General features: G+C 43.4%; 1 protein-coding gene across 2 annotated transcripts in view; it reads left to right on the top strand.

Moving 5' to 3' along the window:
• The first annotated feature begins 3,690 nt into the window (after positions 1-3,690).
• KIAA1324L (KIAA1324 like) overlaps positions 3,691-6,000 on the top strand; it is a 50,644-nt gene continuing 48,334 nt past the window's right edge. The window contains exons 1-2 of one of the 2 annotated variants that reach the window (XM_026862451.1): positions 3,692-3,808; positions 5,052-5,063. The gene's annotated coding sequence lies outside the window, so the exon portion shown is untranslated. Of the gene's footprint in view, positions 3,809-5,051; positions 5,064-6,000 lie in introns of both variants that reach the window. The other variant, XM_026862461.1, reaches the window with a different exon arrangement.

Here is a 6,000-nt window from a genome sequence, read left to right as displayed (position 1 = left end):
AACAATACCTCCCCCCAGCAGCAATACCGCCTGGCAAGCAGGCTGCTTGCCCAGAGAGCGAGAGCCCCAGAGTGAGACCACCCACCTGGACATGACATCACATGGTATGAAATACTCTAATGAAAATTAATTCCATCCTGGTCAAAACCAGGACAGACACCAAGATGTGTGGTGCGGTCAACATGCTAGAGGGATGTGCCATCCAGAGGGACCTTGACTGGCTTGAGACGTGAGCCAGTGCAAACCTCATGAAGTTCAACAAGGCCAAGTGCACCTGGGTCAGGGCAATCCCAAATAAAGATAGAGGCTGAGCTGTGAGTGGATTGAGAGCAGCCCTGCAGAGAAGGACTTGAGGATACTGGTGCATGAAAAAGTGACTGTGAGCCAGCGATGTGTGTTTGCAGCCCAGAAAGCCAACTGTATCCTGGGCTGCATCAAGAGAAGTGTGGCCAGCAGGGCGAGGGAGGTGACTCTGCCCCTCTACTCCACTCTGGTGAGACCCCCCTGCAGCGCTGTGTCCAGCTCTGGGATCCCCAGCATAAGAAGGACATGGACCTGTTGGAGTGGGGCCAGAGGAGGCCACAAGGGTGATCAGGGGCTGGAGCACCCCCCTGTGAGGACAGGCTGAGAGAGTTGGGGATGTTCAGCCTGGAGAAAAGAAGGCTCTGGGGAGACCTTATAGCAGCCTTCCAGTACTTAAAGGGGCTACAGGAAAGATGGGGAGGGAGTCTTGATCAGGGAGTGTAGTGATAGGAAAAGGGCAAGGGTTTTAAACTGAGAGAGGGTATATTTGGATTAGATACAAAGAAGTCCTTTGCTGTGAGGGTGGTGAGACACTGGCACATGTTTCCCAGAGAAGCTGTGGCTGCCCCCTCCCTGGCAGGGTTCAAGGCCAGGCTGGACGGGGCTGTGAGCAACCTGGGCTAGTGGAAGGTGTCCCTGCCCATGGCAGGGGGCTTGGAACTAGATGATCTTTAAGGTCTCTTCCAAGCTAAACCATTCTATGATTTTATGCATCTTTGATTCTCAGGTGGTAGCACTGGTAGCTGGCAGAATTTTTGGAGCTGTATGTGTGTTGACCAAGGGCAGAAATTAATTTGAAAATTCTTCACTGCAGTCAATTATCAGAGGAACAACCATGTCCATGGAGTGGTTTTCAGTCATAAAGTTGAGTCAAAGGTCAGATAGAAGACAAAACAAATATTCGACTCTTCCATAAGGGAATTGAGCATACCAGAGAAAAAATTGTTGGAAAGAGACCATGTAAGAGCTGTAGTTGTACTGTACAACCTTCGTTGTGAGTCTTGGGACTTCTCTGTGGACACAGCTAGCTGCACATGAGGATGGGGTGGTCAGAGGTAAGGACATCTATCTCTTCAGAAACCTCATCTGACTGGTTAAAGCTGGAGCAATTTCCATGGAGAGATGGAAGAGGAGACATGGAGACCTGACTCTTCTGCCTTACCTCAGAAGGAGAGGAGAAATCCTTTTTCCTTTGTATTTAGTTACTGTCCTGAGTTCTGAATCTCTGATGATACTTCACAGTCAGATAACCATTAGAAGGGATGTTTCTGCACTGCATGGTGTGTCCCTTGCAGCTGCATCACTTCTGAGACCCACTCTGGCTGACGAAGGATTGCGTGCTGGCTAAACATCCCTGAAGTGTATTTTGAGAGGATGGTTATGAGAGCAACCTGGATTGCTGACACCAAACTGCTCTCTTTTTGACCTGATAAGAAATAAAAAAGAAATCTGAACATGAGTCAGTCAAAGCATTTAAATGCCCTTTACTTTGCTTCACTCCAGTTGTGCATATTTAATTTTACAGATAATTTTTTTCTTATGTGATATGAAGTATGAGATGTATCTATTACCGATATGTTATTTATGTATTCTGGTTGCCTTATAGGCAGATTTCATACCAAGATGATTAAGGACTGTTTTTTCCGTTCCTTCAAGATTGTATAATGAGATGAAAGGGAGAAAATGCATATTTTAATTGAGTGTATTTGTTGAGTTGAGAGTATGGTATATATTTCATGTTTGGCTCTGGGTTTGATAGTATCTTCTTATGCTTTGATTTATTTTTGAGACAAATAGATTTGCTTTCTGCTATGCTGTTAGTTAGGTTTCTAAACCATAAGTTGAACCACAAAGAAAATAATGGAACTATGAAAATATTAATTCCATAGAAATATGAATATTAGTTTCACTTGGATGCAAAATAGCAAAGGCTTTAATGATGTTTAAGTAGAACTTTATTAACATTTGAATATCTCTGGAGAGCTATGGTAAGAGTAAGAGAAGTATTAAACTCGGTATTGTTTGTTTTTCTGTAAGTAAACGAGGAAAATTGCAAATTTTCTCCTTGTGAGTCAGCTGAATATTTGCAGAGATTAGCTAATCTATACTAGAGCCAGCATGGACCAACCCTTATCCACCCGATTCCCCTTCTTCTGCTCCATCATGTGGGATGTCAGCACTGCAAGGGGTCAGAGAACGAGCCAGAAAAGATTGGCCCCAAAATAATACTTGTGTGCACAGCGTACCTCCTCCTAGGGTATCGTATTTTAGGGACCGATCTCTGCAGTCATGGTGACACAGATCTTTAGGAAGGCAGTGTTTATGCTGCCTCATGGGTGGGTTTCATCATAGTGAGAGTGAGTTATGTCAGCTAAGGAGCTCTTCAGCTTGTGCCTTGGGCTGCAGACATGACCACTGCCTTCCCCCTACTTGGCTCATGGACAGTCCCGCCAGGAGAAGCCAGCTAAATTGAAAGGAACCAACCAAACTTTATGGATCCACCACACCAGTCTGCCCTAAAGCTGCACAAACCTCAAGCCTGTCACTAAAACTCCGATTGTGTTTTCCTCGCTCCCACAATTTTGTGGTTTATTTTTATGGGCCATGCAGTGCTACAAAGACAAAACTAAAATTGTAACTAGATGTGAGTCTAGATTGTATGTGGGATCTGATTCAGTATTACTAATAAGATTAATAGCTAATATTCTTTTCTAGCTAGTGTTAGGAAGTTTCTTACTGCTTTTTGCTTAGACTGCTCAGGGCTTATCTCAGTCACAGAGACCATGGGGCTGATCTCCCCTCACACCATCATTCTGCCTTGAGGCACTCCTCAGAGCTGACCCTGGATGATATTTTCAGAGGTATCCCAATACGGGGTTTATCTCCCTCATTTGCTTGGGTTTCCTCTGGAATCGATGAAGAGGGAAATGCACTTGCAGGTGGTGACTTATCCCATCCATCTTAGACATCCAATCTAACATGGGATGACTTGTGCTGTAGGTGTGGCTTGCTCTGTTGACCAAAGAGGAAGCCTGCTTAGCTGCTGTAGAACAGATACATGATGGCCAGAGTTTTGGGATCAGTCCCACTCTAAGAGACGGGGAAAAAAATTCTAGTGGCATCTGTGTCCCATCTCTCAAGTGATTTTGCAAATCCCACCCTCTGCGTTAGCATTCGTGCTGCACAGCATCTGATGTGCTTTGTGCTTGCTCTGTGATGATACACAGTGATCATCAAAGCAGCGAGAGTGCTGCACAGTATGTTCCACACCAGCTACTTCCTTTCTGGTTTAATTACAACTGAGTTTGCTAATCCCAGCCTTGATTAATGAGCTTAATATGCAAATGTTATGATGAAACTGAAACTCTTTGTAATTGCTTGCAGACAGATTACCACTTCGAGTACACAGAGTGTGACAGCAGTGGCTCCAGATGGAGGGTGGCTGTCCCGAATCCGTCGGTGGAGTGTTCTGGACTACCCGACCCGGTGAAAGGGAAGGAATGCAGTATGTTAGCACTTTTCATTTTACAGACCGTTACTAGCTGTTTGTGCTATTTACCCTTGTATGGCTTCTTAGCTCTGTCACTGATGCCCTGAGTGTCTCTGAGTTAGTCAGAGACTAACAATCCTTCTTCTTGTCTCTTGGAGCTGTGGAGCAGGGATGGTCTTTGCAGCATATTTGCATAGCTCAGTATCTGCTACAGGTACCCTTGGATTCACAGACAAGGCACGTCTTTTACAACACCCCTTCAGGTGATGTAGTTGCTTGTCTTGAGCTGCCATACCCTTAAATTCTGCAGCTCTCCAGTTCATTTGGCTCTATTGGCCAAAATGGTGACCAGGAGTGGACAGATTATATTTGCATAGTGTCCACGTTCTCATTACCTGCATTATTTAGCTAATTAATAAGCTGAATGCATAAGTAATGGTAAATATCTTATTTGCGTGAGTTATTTTCATGATGAAGCTTTTGCATTTTATCTATTTTTGTATTTATTTTTAGCAACTTGGAGTGTTCTCATATCACTTGGTCCTGTGGTTTTTTAAACGTTATAACACTTGTTTGCATCTGGGATGTGAACTGCTCTGCAAACATGTTTGAACTGTTCCCTCACTGTGTTGTAGCTTCCCATGCTGAATGTTTTTTCTCGTAACACACTTCCTTGCTCTAGCAATTCTCTCCTCAAAAGACCCTAGCAGTGCTGTTCTTTCTCAGTACTTTGTATCAGGGAGTATAAATTATTGTATCCGAAAAACAGGATGAACAATGGTGACATGGTTTCAGTTCTACTGTAGGAGAGGTGAGATTTACTCACTTCTGACTCTCCTCCCGTAAAGGTTTATTGTTCATTTCTTTATGACATATGTGCCAGTGTGAGACACGTAAATGTTTTCTGCAGCAGTGTTGACCTCTGGAAGATTGCTGACTGACTTCTTGTAAGCATCATTTGAGAAATTGCCTGTGTCATTCCTGGTATTTGGGTTTAGTTTCTGGGGTTTTAAATGTGGAATGTCTGTCTATCCTTAGGGTGTGTTTTTCAATTACAGAAATATAGAGCTTGAAAGCACCTCAGTTGGTCCCATATTTCATACCCCAGTCCAAACAGCTACAGTAGCAATGACTTTGTCTTTCATGGCTGATGTTCAGCTGGACTGTTGTCAGGAACCTCTGGTGATGAAGAGCCCACAAGCTCTCCATTTATCTGCTCATCTATTTTGTTTTTTTTTCATTTTCTCTCCTATTACAGCTTTTTCTGCTGGTGAGTGTCCCTTGTTATACTTCAAGCCTGTTACTTTTTGCTGCCTGCACTATAAAGAAGCACATAGTGTTATCCCTTCTCCTGTAGACCCACTTTTGGTGTACTCTGGAGTACATAGGTGTAACTCCTTTTTTCTCACATACACTATTTCTTCTTAAATCTTGTGATAAATGGTTTAAGGTCCAGGAAATTACACTCTCCTTGACTTTCTGCTAAGATTTCAACAAATGGTGCACTTCCCTCTTCACCTCCTCTTATTTGTGTGTCTTTCTGGTCTTAAATCAGTTCCAATGAAAATTCAACTGTTTTATAACAATAGATGAATCTCTGGCTTCTCCATATCTGGCCCCCTGATAGACAGGGGGAAAACTTTGCCCAGTAGATTGGCTGTGATATTAGACACTAAAGTGCAGGATTCTGTTAAATACACTGGAAAATTCATCTCAGTAGAGGCCTTTCCTCCTCGTAGTGTTGCTGTTAAGTCCCATGGAAATTCAGCTGGTTTGAGAAGCAATTATATATTCAACTTTTTTTACTGAACCCTTCAGAACTCATCTCTTCTTTGGGCTCTTGGGAGTGCAGTGGTGTTAATGTAGTTCTGTCTTATTTTGTGTCTGTAGTAGATTATCTGGCTTCAGAAGATGTCTGGCTATATGCTGGTGGCAAAAGTAATTTTAGGTTTCTCATTTCTTAGTCTTTCACCTTTTGCTTTAAGAACAACCAATCTTTCGGGCTGAAAACATGAATCTGTCGACAGTAGTCAGTCACTGCAGGAATGTGTAGGGAACTCCCCTCCCACTTGGCTAACGTGGTGGTTTTTACTGCAACGTATCTGAACCAGCACAGAGTTTGGCTGACAGTCCATTCTTCAATGGGTGGGATATACTGGGAGAGGCAGCTTTTAAAAATTATGTGCCCTCCAGCCCCTTAGAGTTTT

The sequence above is a fragment of the Athene cunicularia genome (genome assembly GCF_003259725.1).
Source record: "Athene cunicularia isolate RWA chromosome 1 unlocalized genomic scaffold, athCun1 chr1_part2, whole genome shotgun sequence".
NCBI classification, from domain to species: domain Eukaryota; kingdom Metazoa; phylum Chordata; class Aves; order Strigiformes; family Strigidae; genus Athene; species Athene cunicularia.
This window is presented reverse-complemented; position numbering and strand designations above follow the sequence as displayed.